The sequence below is a fragment of the Lithobates pipiens genome, unplaced genomic scaffold, assembly GCF_037356315.1.
Source record: "Lithobates pipiens isolate NorthernLeopardFrog02 unplaced genomic scaffold, aLitPip1_a1.2 Scaffold_28, whole genome shotgun sequence".
Classification (NCBI taxonomy): domain Eukaryota; kingdom Metazoa; phylum Chordata; class Amphibia; order Anura; family Ranidae; genus Lithobates; species Lithobates pipiens.
Window position 1 is genome coordinate 3,100,141 of NW_027507789.1, and position 16,595 is coordinate 3,116,735.

Consider the following 16,595-nt stretch of genomic DNA (forward strand, 5'->3'; position numbering starts at 1 on the left):
AGAACACCAGCAATTGGGGTAGCTTTAAGTGCACACTGTACAGATGACACAGTACACCGAATGTAATTACTGCAGCTGCCTGCGGATAGGATCAGCAGAACACCAGCAATTGGAATAGCTTTAGGTGTACACTGTGCAGATGGCACAATACACCGAATGTAATTGCAACAGCTTCAAATGAAATTCAAAGACACTGTCTCTCCGTCTATCTCTCTCCGCCGACGCAACACACTATGCAAGGCCGTCGCGCAGGCTGCGCAAGGATGACACGTATAATCGTGAAGCGAACCACATTTTCTTGCCCTCCTATGTAGCAGACAAGCTTTTCCCTCTTCTTATCTCCTGTACTCTTGTCACGGCTATACTAAAAAATAAAAAAAACCTAGTTATATATCGCGGTTAGATTGGCGGTGCAGTTGTACTTTTTCGGCGAGCGCTTTCTTTTTGTGCTATTTAACCCCTTGCTTACTGGCCACTTATGGTCCCCTCCTGCCCAGACCAATTTTCAGCTTTCGCCGCTGACGCACTTTCAATGTCAATGACGCGGTCATACAACACTCTACCCAAATTACATTTTTATAATTTTTTTCCCACATAAATAGAGCCTTCTTTTGGTGATATTTAATCACAGCTGGGGTTTTTTTTTTTTTTTTAAACAAACAAAGAAATATGGAAAATTCTGAAGAAAAAAAAAAAATCATGTTTAATAGTTTGTTATACAATTTTATTTTGCAAACAGGTAATTTTTCTGCTTCATTGATATGCACTGACAGGTGGCGCTGGTGGGCGGCACTTGCGGGGGGCACAGATGGGCACTGGGGATCTGGTGGCACATCTCTGTGATTGGGACTGATGTCCATGGCTATACAAAAAAAAAAAAAAAAAAAATGTTGTTACATATTGCGGTTACATTGGCGGTGCAGTTGTACTTTTTTCGGCGAGCGTTTTCTTTTTGTGGTATTTAATCACCATGGGGGGTTTTGAATTTTTTTGTGCCAAATGAAAAGGACCAACATCTGTGAAAAAAAAAAAAAATGTAAATAAATAATCACAGACAGTACTAATTGTTTTTGTACAGAGGATATGAACACCAATAATCTCATGATAGAGAGGTTGCAATAATGACTTGCTTAAAAAAATTCATTAAATGGGGTTAAAATATTATTAAAAAAGAATGGAATAAAATGTATCTTTAATTTCTTTTTAAAAAAAAAAAAACCTCCAATAAACACAGTTTATATAATAAAAAAAAAAATATATATATATATATATATATATATATATATATTTTTTTTTTTTATTTTTAATTACAAAAGTAAAAAAAAATGCACCTGGCAGAGGATGGATTCGATCCATCAACCTCTTGATTAGGGGGCCGGAACGCTACCGCTGCGCCATTCAGCTACATGGCTTTTGGGACGTCTTTTTGGTTTCTGTGTAACGCGTATATGTGTCAGTTGCAGCTATTCAATGATGGTTGGTGGGCGGGTTCTGCACTCCCATACATCCATACATATATATATATATATAAATCATGCATGTTATTATATCTCTGGGGACATAAAGCAAGCCATACGCTAGTAGGTTTTTTCATATGAATGTTCGTACAAACATTCTCAGTACGATCGATAACCAATGTTAAACATTTCCTTTTCTTTTAGCATTTGATTTTCTAAATTGAAAAATTTGAAACTAAAATTCTAATGGTGTATGACCAGTTTTTGGTTTCACGCACGCGGCCGTATGTGGAACGCACCACACGGCAGAATGCGCGATATCTGTGTTTGGAGCATACACCCAAAATGGCGCACAGCCTCATCTATTTCATCTCATTGGGCGCTGAGTCCCTGCAGAGTGACTACGCAGGCTCTGTGCATGAAGCCTTAAAAGTCGCATTGGAGGTTCCCATTACATGAGAAGTCCTCCCATCACATAAGAGCCCCCTCCCCCCTCATTACATCGGAGGCACTCTCATGACATCAGAAGTCCTCCCATCACATAAGAGTCCCCTCCCCCCTCATTACATCGGAGGCACTCTCATGACATCAGAAGTCCTCCCATCACATAACAGCAGGACTGGACTGGGACAGAAATTTGGCCCTGGACTTCATCCAGACCGGCCCACTTACATTTTGAGTGTCCCATCACCAGCCCCCTTACAGCAGAGTGTTCCATCAGCAGCCCCCTTACATAAGAGTGTCCCATCACCAGCCCCCTTACATCAGAGTGTCCCATCAGCAGCCCCCTTACATCAGAGTGTCCCATCAGCAGCCCCCTTACATCAGAGTGTCCCATCACCAGCCCCCTTACATCAGAGTGTCCCATCACCAGCCCCCTTACATCAGAGTGTCCCATCACCAGCCCCCTTACATCAGAGTGTCCTATCAGCAGCCCCCTTACATCAGAGTATCCCATCAGCAGCCCCCTTACATCAGAGTGTCCCATTACCAGCCCCCTTACATCAGAGTGTCCTATCACCAGCCCCCTTACATCAGAGTGTCCCATCAGCAGCCCCCTTACATCAGAGTGTCCCATCACCAGCCCCCTTACATCAGAGTGTCCCATCACCAGCCCCCTTACATCAGAGTGTCCCATCAGCACCGCCTTACATCAGAGTGTCCCATCACCACCCCTTACATCAGAGTGTCCCATCACCAGCCCCCTTACATCAGAGTGTCCCATCAGCACCGCCTTACATCAGAGTGTCCCATCACCACCCCTTACATCAGAGTGTCCCATCACCAGCCCCCTTACATCAGAGTGTCCCATCACCAGCCCCCTTACATCAGAGTGTCCCATCAGCACCGCCTTACATCAGAGTGTCCCATCAGCAGCCCCCTTACATCAGAGTGTCCCATCACCAGCCCCCTTACATCAGAGTGTCCCATCACCAGCCCCCTTACATCAGAGTGTCCCATCAGCAGCCCCCTTACATCAGAGTGTCCCATCAGCAGCCCCCTTACATCAGAGAGTCTCATCACCAGCCCCCTTACATCAGAGTGTCCCATCAGCAGCCCCCTTACATCAGAGTGTCCCATCAGCAGCCCCCTTACATCAGAGTGTCCCATCACCAGCCCCCTTACATCAGAGAGTCTCATCACCAGCCCCCTTACATCAGAGTGTCCCATCACCAGCCCCCTTACATCAGAGTGTCCCATCAGCAGCCCCCTTACATCAGAGTGTCCCATCAGCAGCCCCCTTACATCAGAGTGTCCCATCACCAGCCCCCTTACATCAGAGTGTCCCATCAGCAGCCCCCTTACTTCAGAGTGTCCCATCACCAGCCCCCTCACATCAGAGTGTCCCATCAGCAGCCCCCTTAAATCAGAGTGTCCCATCAGCAGCCCCCTTACATCAGAGTGTCCCATCACCAGCCCCCTTACATCAGAGTGTCCCATCACCAGCTGCCTTACATCAGAGTGTCCCATCACCAGCCCCCTTACATCAGAGTGTCCCATCAGCAGCCCCCTTAAATCAGAGTGTCCCATCAGCAGCCCCCTTACATCAGAGTGTCCCATCACCAGCCCCCTTACATCAGAGTGTCTCATCACCAGCTGCCTTACATCAGAGTGTCCCATCACCAGCCCCCTTACATCAGAGTGTCCCACCAGCACCCCCTTACATCAGAGTGTCCCATCACCAGCCCCCTTACATCAGAGTGTCCCATCAGCAGCCCCCTTACATCAGAGTGTCCCATCAGCAGCCCCCTTACATCAGAGTGTCCCATCAGCAGCCCCCTTACATCAGAGTGTCCCATCAGCAGCCCCCTTACATCAGAGTGTCCCATCAGCAGCCCCCTTACATCAGAGTGGCCCACTGAACCATTGGCCCACCGGGAAACTCCCGGTAGTCCCAATGGCCAGTACATGCCTGCATAACAGTCCCCTCCCCCTTATTACATCGGAGGCACTTTCATGACATCAGAAGTCCTCCCATCACATAAGAGTCCCCTCCCCCCTCATTACATCGGAGGCACTCTCATGACATCAGAAGTCCTCCCATCACATAAGAGTCCCCTCCCCCCTCATTACATCGGAATGTGATGGGAGGACTTCTGATGTAATGGGAACCTCCAATGCGACTTTTAAGTGTGTGAAAACCAAAAACTGGTCATACGCCATTAGAATTTAGTTTCAAATTTTTCAATTTAGAAAATCAAATGCTAAAAGAAAAGGAAATTTTTAAAAACATTGGTCATCGAATGTACTGAGAATGTTTGTACGAACATTCGTATGAAAAAACCTACTAGCGTATGGCTTGCTTTATGTCCCCAGAGATATAATAACATGCATGTTATAATATAAATGTGTGTATATATTATAGCTCATAAGAAGAGGGAAATAATTATAACTACTGTTATTTGGTGCAATAAAAAATGTGGTTCGCTTCACGTTTATGCGTGTCATCCTTGCGCAGGGCACATGCTAATCTTCTCTGTATCGTTACAATTTGAGTATGCGTCCATACACCCAATATGGGCCAAGGACAATAAAGATGTAACCTTATTCAGTATATAAACTGCTCATATAATGAACTGAACACATTAGGGAGAGTATTAAATTTCCATATTTTACTTTATATATTCCAAACTAATTCTATAGATGACCTTTTTCCTGATAAATAATGTCTGTGAATTGAAAAGTTGATTTAAGTAAAGGAAATAAGCAGCATAAAGCATATATTGAAGCAAAACACCGTATGCAAATTAGCAGCTGAGCCGCAAAGCATTATGGGAGTGCAGAAGCCACCCACCAACCGTCATTGACTAGCTGCAACTGACACATAAACGCCTTATATATGATCGAAAAGGTTACCATAGCAACCAAGTAGCAGAGTGGCACAGCGGAAGCGTGCCGGGCCCATAACCTAGAGGTCGATGGATCGAAACCATCCTCCGCTAGGTATATATATATATTTTTTTTTACTTTTGTAATTATTATTATTTTTTTAATATAAACTGTGTTTATTGGAGGCTTTTTTTTTAAAATACATTAAAGATACATTTTATTCCATTCTTTTTTTAATAATATTTTAAACCCATTTAATTAATTTTTTTAAGCAAGTCATTATTGCAACCTCCCTATCATGAGACTATTGGTGTTCATATCCTCTGTACAAAAACAATTAGTACTGTCTGTGATTATTTATTTTCATTTATTTTTATTTTTTTTCAGAAATGTTGGTCCTTTTCATTTGGCACAATAAATTCAAACCCCCCCCCCCCCCCCGTGGTGATTAAATACCACAAAAAGAACGCTCGCTGAAAAAAGTACAACTGCACCGCCAATGTAACCGCAATATGTAAGGAGGGGCCGGCAGGGAGCAGCGCACAGTTAGCTGTGTTATTATCGGCATCGTGGCATGTATTTCAGCTGTTGCAAGTGGCAATTACTTTTGTAATTAAAAAATTATAAACAGGGGGACACTCACACAGGAGGACACGCACACAGGAGGACACTCACACAGGGGGACACGCACACAGGGGGACACTCACACAGGAGGACACGCACACAGGGGGACACGCACACAGGGGGACACTCACACAGGGGGACACTCACACAGGAGGACACTCACACAGCACAGGAGGACACTGTGGGGTGGGGGGACCCGGGGCCCTTACATCTGTACACTCCCCCATCACGTGTGTTGGCCCTGATGTCTCAGCTTCACTCACCGAGTCACCGGATGCCGATAATAGTACTTCTAACAGCGCGCTGCTCCCCGCCAGCCCCTCCATTCTTCTCGTCCGTCCCAGGTGATGTCACGATGCATACAGCACCTGGGATGAACGGGAGGGAAGGAAGGGCCGGCGGGGAGCAGCGCACAGTTAGCTGTGTTATTATCGGCATCGCGGCATGTATTTCAGCCGCTGCAAGTGGCCTCTCATGTGGTCGAGTCCGGGCCCCTAATGGCCTTGGGCCCTCGGGCGGCGCCCAAGTGACCGACTGGTCAGTCTGCCCCTGCCTGTATCATGTCTGCAGTCTCTGATCATCTTCTGTACCGTGTCTGCAGTCTCTGGTCATCTCTTGCAGTATGTCTGCAGTCTCTGACCATCTCCTGTACCATGTCCGCAGTCTCTGACCATCTCCTGTACCATGTCTGCAGTCTCTGACCATCTCCTGTACCATGACTGCAGTCTCTGACCATCTCCTGTACCATGTCTGCAGTCTCTGACCATCTCCTGTACCATGTCTGCAGTCTCTGACCATCTCCTGTACCATGTCTGCAGTCTCTGACCATCTCCTGTACTATTTCTGCAGTCTCTGATCATCTCTTGCAGTATGTCTGCAGTCTCTGGTCATCTCTTGCAGTATGTCTGCAGTCTCTGACCATCTCCTGTACCACGTCTGCAGTCTCTGACCATCTCCTGTACCATGTCTGCAGTCTCTGACCATCTCCTGTACCATGTCTGCAGTCTCTGACCATCTCCTGTACCATGTCTGCAGTCTCTGACCATCTCCTGTACTATTTCTGCAGTCTCTGATCATCTCCTATATCATGTCTGCAGTCTCTGATCATCTCCTGTACTATTTCTGCAGTCTCTGACCATCTCATGTACTATGTCTGCAGTCTCTGATCATCTCCTGTACTATGTCCGCAGTCTCTGACCATCTCCTGTACTATTTCTGCAGTCTCTGACCATCTCCTGTACTATGTCTGCAGTCTCTGATCATCTCCTGTACTATGTCTGCAGTCTCTGATCATCTCCTGTACTATGTCTGCAGTCTCTGACCATCTCCTGTATCATGTCTGCAGTCTCTGACCATCTCCTGTACTATGTCTGCAGTCTCTGATCATCTCCTGTACCATGTCCGCAGTCTCTGATCATCTCCTGTACCATGTCTGCAGTCTCTGATCATCTCCTGTACTATGTCTGCAGTCTCTGATCATCTCCTGTACTATGTCTGCAGTCTCTGATCATCTCCTGTACTATGTCTGCAGTCTCTGACCATCTCCTGTATCATGTCTGCAGTCTCTGACCATCTCCTGTACTATGTCCGCAGTCTCTGATCATCTCCTGTACTATGTCTGCAGTCTCTGACCATCTCCTGTACTATGTCTGCAGTCTCTGACCATCTCCTGTATCATGTCTTGCATAATGTCTGGGAGCTCTTTCTAACACACTCTCTAATGGAAATCCCTCTGTGGGCATTAGCGGGACCCCCCCTTCAGGTCCCATTAGTCTACTCATTTTCTTTATTGTTAAAAGATCATGGGAGGATCCCAGGGTAATAAAGACTTCTTAGGGGAGCATCTCCGTGTTTGAGTTGTAGCCATAGAAACATTTGTAAAGGGGAGGAGTTAGTAAGATGGCCACGCCCATGTGGGGGGGGGGTTCCAGAAATATTTGTAAAGAGGAGAGGTTAGTAAGATGGCCACGCCCATGTGGGGGCGGCCGGAAATATTTCTGCACCCAGGCGTCTGTGACCCTAGGATCGGCCCTGCATGCATGTTAGGTAGGTAGGTCCGTGTAAAGGTCAGTGTGTGTCAGGCAGGTGAGTTTAGTGGTCAGCATTGATAGGCACTGGTAGCCAGGCAACCAACAAGTGAGCTTACTCCCTACCACACAACACAGCCCAGCCAAAAAAAAAAAAGCCCGCGCCACATACACCCCCTTGGACTTTAGGCTGAAACCATAGGGGGGGAGAAAATATGGAACGCTTCACGAATTTGCGTGTCATCCTTGCGCAGGGGCCATGCTAATCTTCTCTGTTATATTTATTTTGTGTGTGTCACGTCTCTGTTTGTCACTGTGCACGTGTGATGAGTAGGGTGTCGGTCTTCGGGCCAACCCTGAAAGTCTTGTGAGGGGGTGTACATAGGCCTTCTGGCTTGGTTCACCCTCTCTCTTGGGGTGGTCTCCCTTTGGGGGAGCCCCAACCAAGTACCTGGGTGGGTCTGTTTCGGCAGACCTTCCGGAGAAAGGCGGTCATCTGATTTCGGCCAGATGGGCCATGTATTTGGTACCTCAGTCCCCATCTGGAGCCTAACGCCCCGGGGGATCAGGGTAAGGTTCTTCCTCATGGAGGACAGTGGTACACCCGTTGCACATTTTTGTGTTCACTCTTGATGTGTGTCCACTTTTTTTACACCGGGTGGAAGTTTTTGGGTGTGTTTTGCACGCCACAGGCTTTTCCCAAAAAAAAGGGGGGTACTCTGATCTGATGGGGGAGCTCTGATGTGATGGGATAACCTCTGATATGATGGAGGGACCTCTAACGTGATGGAAGTACCACTGATTGGGGGGGCACTGATGTGAGGGCAGAACCTCTGATGTGATAAAGGGACCTCTGATGAGATGGGTGGATCTGTGATGTGATGGGGGACCTTTGATGTGATGGGGGGACATCTGATGTTATGGGGGATCTCTGATTTGATAGGAGGATGTCTGATGTGATGGGAGGACCTCTGATGTGATTGGGAGACCTCTGATGTGATGGGAGGACCTCTGATGTGATGTGAGGACCTCTGAGGGGATTTGGTGATCTCTGATGTGATGGGGGGACCTTTGATCCAGGTTGGCTTTGGCCAATTATGACTCAGGGGGTTTAGTACATGCCCCACACTATATAAGGCCTTGCATAGTGTGTTGCGTCGGCGGAGAGAGATAGACAGAGAGACAGTGTCTTTGAATTTCATTTGAAGCTGTTGCAATTACAGTCGGTGTATTGTGCCACCTGCACAGTGTACACCTAAAGCTACCCCAATTGCTGGTGTTATGCTGATCCTATACCGCAGGCAGCTGCAGTAATTACAGTCGGTGTATGGTGTCATCTGCACAGTGTACGCCTAAAGCTACCACAATTGCTGGGCAGGTACCCGGGCAGGGCCGTCTTTAAGGCAGGGCAAAAGGGGCAGCTGCCCTGGGCCCTGTCATTGTTGTGGGGCCCAAAGCAGCTGCCTCATACTTGCCAACTATCCCAGTGTAAATTCCCTTGTCCCTTGAAGTTTTAGTCCTGTGCTATGTCCCGATATCTCAGTGAGAAGTGCTGGTACTAATGCTGCCCAGCTCTGCCCTATTGTTGTGTACAGGTGACTCACCTGCAGATCCTGTGTTTACATTAACTGGCATTCATATGTAAATAGTGGTGGCATTACTAAGTAAATAGATGCGGCTGGCAGCATTTATATGTAAATAAAGGCAGCATTCATATATGTATCATGCTCCTCTGCAGTGAGGAGATGATGTGCTGTGACTTCTAGCAGCCAATCAGTGAGCAGTATTACTTTACAGTAATCTCGAGCAACCAATTAACAAGCAGAAATCATTTGCTGTAACCTCTAGCAACTAATCAGTGAGCCATAATGTGTGCTGTAACCTCTAGCAACCAGTCAGTAAGCAGTAATGATATGCTGTAATCTCTGGCAACCAATCGCAATCGCTGCCTGATCTGATTCAGTAAACTGATTTTAAGTCTAGCTGCTATTTATTGTATGTCTCAGAGCAGGTGGAGAGCAAAATTGCATGGGGGGGGAACCCCGAGAAAAATTTTGCCCAGGGTCCAATCAATATTAAAGACGGCCCTGTACCCGGGCTTACAGGATGTCCTGAGGCAGGCCAGGAAAGTCTGTGTGCATTTTCGCCGGTCATATAATGCCAGTGCTCGGCTGGCTGACGTCCAAAAGGAATTGAACCTGCCCAAGAACCGCCTAATCTGTGACACCAGGTGGAACTCAACGTTGGCCATGCTGCAGCGGCTGCAAACGCAGCAGAGGGCCATCAATGAGTACCTGTGCGACTACGGCCCCAGGACAGGGTCAGGGGAGCTTGTTTTTTTGACAGTGACAGTGCATGCATCAATGACACTGTACCTCTTGTCCACCTGTTGGAGCATACACTGCGTGGAATAATGGACAGGGCACTTGAGGCAGAACAGAGGCAGGAAGAGGAGGACTTCCTTGCCTCTCAAGGCCCCCTTTAGTTTAGAGGGTCCTCCATCATATCAGAGGTCATCCTAACACATCAGAGGTCATCCCATCCCATCCCATCAGAGGTCCCCCCATCACATCATTAGGTCCCCCCATCACATCATTAGGTCCCCCGCTCACATCATAGGTTCCCCATCACATCATAGGTTCCCCCCATCACATCATAGGTTCCCCCCATCAGATCAGAGTACTCCCAATCACATCAGAGGTCCCCCCATCACATCCGAGGTCCTCCCAAGAAATCAGAGGTCCACTCCCCCCTCCCCATCACATTAGAGGGTCCTCCATCATATCAGAGGTCATCCTAACACAACAGAGGTCATCCCATCCCATCAGAACTCCCCTCCCCTCACATCAGAGGTCCCCTCATCAGATCAGATGTCCCCCCATCACATCAGAGGTCATCCTAACACAACAGAGGTTATCCCATCCCATCCCATCAGAACTCCCCTCCCCTCACATCAGAGTTCCCTATTCAGATCAGAGGACCCCCATCACATCAGAGGTCATCCTATCACATCAGAGGTCATCCTATCACATCAGAACTCCCCTCCCATCACATCATAGGTTCCCCCCATCACATCATAGGTTCCCCCATCACATCATAGGTTCCCCCATCAGATCAGAGTACTCCCAATCACATCAGAGGCCCCCCCATCACATCAGAGATCCTCCCAAAAAATCAGAGGTCCACTCCCACCTCCCCATCACATTAGAGGGTCCTCCATCATATCAGAGGTCATCCTAACACATCAGAGGTCATCCCATCACATCAGAACTCCCCTCCCCTCCCCTCACATTAGAGTTCCCTCATCAGATCAGAGGTCCCCCCATCACATCAGATGGCCTCCCATCACATTAGAGGTCCTCCTAACACATCAGATGGCCTCCCATCACATCAGAGGTCCCCCCATCACATCAGAGGTCATCCCATCCTATCACATCAGAACTCCCCTCCCATCACATCAGAGTTCTCTCATCAGATCAGAGGTAGGGATGAGCCAAACACCCCCCGGTTCGGTTTGCACCAGAACCTGCAAACGGACCGAAAATGTGCACGAACTTTAGAACCCCTTTAAAGTCTATGGGACTCAAACGTTCAAAATCAAAAATGCTAATTTTAAAGGCTAATATGCAAGTTATTGTCCTAAAAAGGGTTTGGGGACCCGGGTCCTGCCCCAGGGGACATGTATCAATGCAAAAAAAAAGTTTTAAAAATGGACGTTTTTTTTTTTGGGAGCACTGATTTTAATGATGCTTAAAGTGAAAAAAAAGTGAAATGTTCCTTTAAATATGGTGCCTGGGGGGGTGTCTATAGTATTCCTGTGAAGTGCCATGTGTTTTCCGTGTTTAGAACAGTCCCTGCACAAAATGACATTTAACGGAAAAAAAGTCATTTAAAACTGCTTGCGGTTTTAATGTAGTGTCTGGTCCCAGCAATATGGATAAAAATCATTGAGAAAAATGGCATGGGTACCCCACCCCCCACCCCGCCCATTACCAGCCCCTTTGGGTCTTGTATGGATATTAAGGGGAACCCCGTACCCAAATTAAAAAAAGGAACGGCCCTTTCTCAACCTTTTCAACACAGAGGAACCCTTCACATAATTTTCCGGTCTTGGGGAACCCCTGCTAAAAATTAGAAATCTACAACTCATGATACATTAGTGTGATAGTCAGTGTTGAAGAATGGTCCTTACACTTGTGGTCATTGGGAAGAATTACCTCCTTACAGATAGTTAAAAAGATCAATGGTGTCGGTGGGAACTTATCTGAGAGGCAGAAATTTCCCAATGCTGAAGGAACCCCTACAACCTCTGGAGGAACCCTGGTTGAGAATCACTGCCCTATATACTCAGAACAGCAGTATACAGGTGGTGCAAACAAGACAGGGACTGTGTAGGTTTGTTGTGTTAAGTAGAATCTGTTTTGTAATTTTGAACTGGTACATTTTTTAAAGTGTATCTCCAGTCAAAAAAACTATTTTTAAGCTTTTTGGAAAACATGGGGAAGGGTTATCATCCCTGTATCATTTTTTTTCGCTGTCTGTGCACCTCTTCAGAAGATTTCACCTCACTTTCTGTCCCAATGGCAAATGTTTTCTGAAAATGTGTTTTTTTTAGTAAAACAAGGATTGGTGATAAAGCATCAGTGGAGAGGAGACACGTTTTTCCCTTATCAACTCTTACAGGAGAGAATTTCCCTTCCTAGGTGTAGATTTCATCTCACTTCCTGTTGTCTCCTTCCGTTTGCAAGTAGGAGACATTTGTAGGTTGGATGTTTGAAAGTAGGGGCCTGCTCTATATGTTCTGCAGAAATTTGGGCATAAGGTGTTGGTTTTGCCACAACACTGTAAGCCCTCAAAGTGACTCTTGGTGGGCGCTGGAGTGCCCTGCTGTGAACTATTATATCAAGAATTGTAATTACATGCCATTGTTGAACAGTGGTAAAAAAAATTGGGCCTTTGGTGGTGGTGGTGCCACGACACTGCAACCCCTCACAGATTCTCAAGTAGGAGTGCAGGAATAAGCCCTGCTGCAATGTATTGCATCAAAAATTGTAATTAATTGCCCCTGTTAAACAGGGGCTGAAAAATTGGGCCTTAGGCACTGGTGCTGGTGCCACAACACTGCAACCACTCACAAATATTGTAGTTGAGCGCAGCAAGGAACCTTCCTGCAAAATATTGCATCAAAAATTGTAATTACACGTCCCCGTTAAAGAGGGGCTGAAAAATTGGGCCTTAGCCACTGGTGGCAGCACCCAGAACCAAAAATGTTCTTCCAAGCTATCAACAAAAATTATTCAGTTACATCAGCTTCAAGTGCTTGGTAGCTAGCGGTGATCCAAGACTGATTCATTTTTATGAAGGTCAGTCGATCAACCGAGTCGGTGGACAGGTGCACCCTGTGATCGATTGCAAAGCCTCCAGCAGCACTGAATGTGCGTTCCAAAAGAACGCTGGATGCAGGACAGGCCAGTAGCTCAATTGCATACTGTGCAAGCTCTGGACAGTGATCCATCCTCAAGACCCAGTAACCCAGAGGATTCTTGGTGGGAAAGGTGTCCAAGTCTGATCTTGCCCCTAGGTCTTCCTGTGCCATGTAAATCAGATGCTGGCGATGGTTGCTGGAACCAATCATACCTTGGGGCTGCGGACTAAAACATTGTCTGAATGCATCGGTCAGAAGGCCACCTTCTCCACCGCTCCTTCTATGACTGACCGAAGCCTCACCAACACGTTATCCAGGACCAGGAATTTGTAACCTCCCAGTCTCTGGGAACGCTTTGCACAGGCCTTTCTGCAAGGCCTCCCGAAGAGGTCTCATCCTCTGTTCCCTCTGCGATGGCAAGATAAGGTCCGCAACTTTACCCTTGTACCATGGATCAAGGAGAGTTGCCAGCCAGTAATGATCCCTCTCCTTGATCCCACGAATACGAGGATCCTTCCACAGGCTTTGCAGGATCAGGGAGGCCATGCAGTGTAGGTTAGCTGAGGTATTCGGTTCGGAGTCCTCAAGGTCACTAAGGACGACATGATCCGCAGCCACCTCCTCCCAGCCATGTACAAGTCCACGGGTTTCTTGGGACTGTAAATGATCCCTAAAACACCCCTGCAGAGCTATCAGAATCTCTGCCCCAGTGTGGCTCCTGTCCCCCAAGCACACCAGCGCAAGCACGGCATGGCATCTTTTTGCCTGCGTACTTGCGCAGCCCCTTGAACACCTACAGAGCACCGCTGGTTCCGAGGACAAATCACAGAAAGAACCCATGGAGGAAGAAGAAGAGGAGGGGGTAGAGGAGAGAGGTGTGTCAGAATCACCGTTAGTAGTAGCATTTTGGAGGTGTGGTACAGAGTGGAATGTACCCTGTTTAAAGTATTTGTTTTTTTGTATATTTTCTTGCAAAATAAAGTATACATTTTCAATAAAAAAAACATGACTGCCAGATTGCTGTCCTTCTTGGGCATCCCCTCTCTCTGGGCTCACATTACTGCCTTCCTCTAGCTGGGTATCATCATCAGAGCCTTCAAAACGCTGGGCATCCTCATTGAGCATGTACCCAACACTGTGCTCAAACAGTTCGGGGGACTCCTCAGGAGGACATGGTGGGGCTAGGGAAGGAGTGACTGATGCCATTGAGATGAGGGAAAAGGCCGTGTTGGCAGCTGCTTTGCCTGTACCCTGAGCCTGGGTGAGAGAGGATGAGGAGGATGAGGAGGGCTTAGTCATCATTCTACCAAGTCTTCGGCTCAACGCACCCAGCTGCCGAAAATAAGGACAAGCGTGTCCCATGGCCACGTTCTGATGAGGATGCATCGCGTCCACGACCAGCACTGTTGCCTCTAGACACAGAGCCTGCTTGCCCTCTTTTATTGGCTCGTGACTGTCTGCCTCTCCTTGTTGGCCTTCCAGACATACTAATGGCCTGCAGGGAGATGTAGCTGCACAAAGCTGGGACGTATATACTGATTATACTGCAGCTAGCAGAATCAACTTCCTGCCTGTAGTATTATTACTATGAGAACACCAGCAATTGGGGTAGCTTTAGGTGTACACTGTGCAGGTGGCACAATACACCGACTGTAATTGCAACAGCTTTAAATTAAATTCAAAGACACTGTCTCTCCATCTATCTCTCTCCGCCGACGCAACACACTACGCAAGGCCGCCGCGCAGGCGGCCTTATATAGTGTGGGGCATGTACTAAATCCCCTGAGCCACGATTGGCCAAAGCCACCCTGGGTTTGGCCAATTACAGCTCGCTGTACAGACGGCGCTGTGATTGGCCAAGCATGCGGGTCATAGTGCATGCTTGGCCAATCATCAGCCAGTAATGCACTGCAATACTGCAGTGAACTATGGGCCGTGACGCACCCCTTGAATTTGGCGCAAACGTCCCATAATATTCGGAATTCGCCGAGCGGTCGACTCGAACACGAAGCTCATCCCTAATCAAAGGTCCCCCCATCACATCAGAGATCACCAAATCCCATCAGAGGTCCTCAGATCACATCAGAGGTCCCCCACTGGATCAGATGTCCTCTCATCACATCAGATGTTCTACCCTCACATCAGTGGCCCCCCCAATCAGTGGTACTTCCATCACGTTAGAGGTCCCTCCATCATATCAGAGGTTATCCCATCACATCAGAGCTCCCCCATCAGATCAGAGGACCCCCCATCACATCAGAGGTCCTCCATTATATTAGAGGTCCCCACATGTCAAATGTTTTATTGACCATGTGTGCAAAAAACAAACTTCAAAAACGTGTCTAGTAGTGAAAGGGTTAAAAGGAGCCTCGCAGAATAAACAACATTTTACTATTGAAGAGAAAGCAGCTAAAGATGATCGACACCGACTCTAATTCTATGCATTTTGTCCTCCTCCCATCCCCCGCAACAGCTTCTAAAACACTGACACTACAATGTAATCAGATACAGTCTAAGGGTGGCCCCTCCCTCCTCCCACAATCCTCTGTGGCTGCTGTGCTTATTTGCATGTGCTGCTTGTATCTGATCTGTAGATGTAAGGAGAAGCTGATCTGATCTTAATAATTTCCTCAAATCGTTATCAATACTGATACATTCATCCCTAGATCTTTATTATACCCTCCCCCATACATTATTACCAGGCTCACCATGACCTGACATTTCTGGCTCGGGTTGTCCTTATATACCTCTGAGGGTCACCATTGGATTGTCCTCGCTTCGGCAGGACATATACTAAAATTGGAACGATACAGAGAAGATTAGCATGGCCCCTGCGCAAGGATGACACGCAAATTCGTGAAGCGTTCCATATTTTCTTGCACCAAATAATAATAATAATAATATGTGCTCAATTAGGATTTTTTCCCCTCTTATTATGAACTATTAAAAAAAAAAATTATATATATAGAACCTGCCTCGTCACTTTCCCGGCGTATCGTCGCCCATTGAGATTAGACAATGCCGCACTATGCGGTTATACGCCAGGGGTTGTGTAAAGCACGACACGCTGAATGTGCACTCTGTTTGTAGCATACGCCCAAAATGGCGTACATCCTCATCTATTTCATCTCATTGTGCATCGGAGATCCTCCCATCACATCAGAGGTCCCCCCATCACATCAGAGGTCCCTCCATCACATCAGAGGTCCCTCCATCACATCAGAGGTCCTCCATCCCATCAGAGGTCCCCCCATCACATCAGAGGCCCCCCCCCATCACATCAGAGGCCCCCCATCACATCAGAGGTCCCCCATCACATCAGAGGTCCCCCCCATCACATCAGAGCCCCCCTATCACATCAGAGGTCCTCCCATCACATCAGAGGTCCCTCCATCACATCAGAGGTCCCTCCATCACATCAGAGGTCCTCCATCCCATCAGAGGTCCCCCCATCACATCAGAGGCCCCCCCCATCACATCAGAGGCCCCCCATCACATCAGAGGTCCCCCATCACATCAGAGGTCCCCCCATCACATCAGAGCCCCCCTATCACATCAGAGGTCCTCCCATCACATCAGAGGTCCCCCCTATCACATCAGAGGCCCTCCATCACATCAGAGGTCCTCCATCACATCAGAGGCCCCCCTATCACATCAGAGGTCCCCCATCACATCAGAGGTCCCCCCATCACATCAGAGGTCCCCCCATCACATCAGAGGCCCCCCATCACA

The 16,595-nt window shown here is 47.6% G+C and overlaps 3 non-coding genes across 3 annotated transcripts; 1 reads left to right on the top strand and 2 right to left on the bottom strand.

Moving 5' to 3' along the window:
- Window positions 1-4,371: 4,371 nt before the first annotated feature.
- On the bottom strand, window positions 4,372-4,480 carry LOC143937605 (U6 spliceosomal RNA). The gene has a single exon (XR_013263698.1). It is a non-coding gene; the product is annotated as a U6 spliceosomal RNA (small nuclear RNA).
- A 3,167-nt stretch (window positions 4,481-7,647) lies between these two features.
- Window positions 7,648-7,752, bottom strand: LOC143937611 (U6 spliceosomal RNA). The gene has a single exon (XR_013263703.1). It is a non-coding gene; the product is annotated as a U6 spliceosomal RNA (small nuclear RNA).
- A 7,880-nt stretch (window positions 7,753-15,632) lies between these two features.
- Window positions 15,633-15,739, top strand: LOC143937572 (U6 spliceosomal RNA). The gene has a single exon (XR_013263670.1). It is a non-coding gene; the product is annotated as a U6 spliceosomal RNA (small nuclear RNA).
- The last annotated feature ends 856 nt before the right edge of the window (window positions 15,740-16,595 follow it).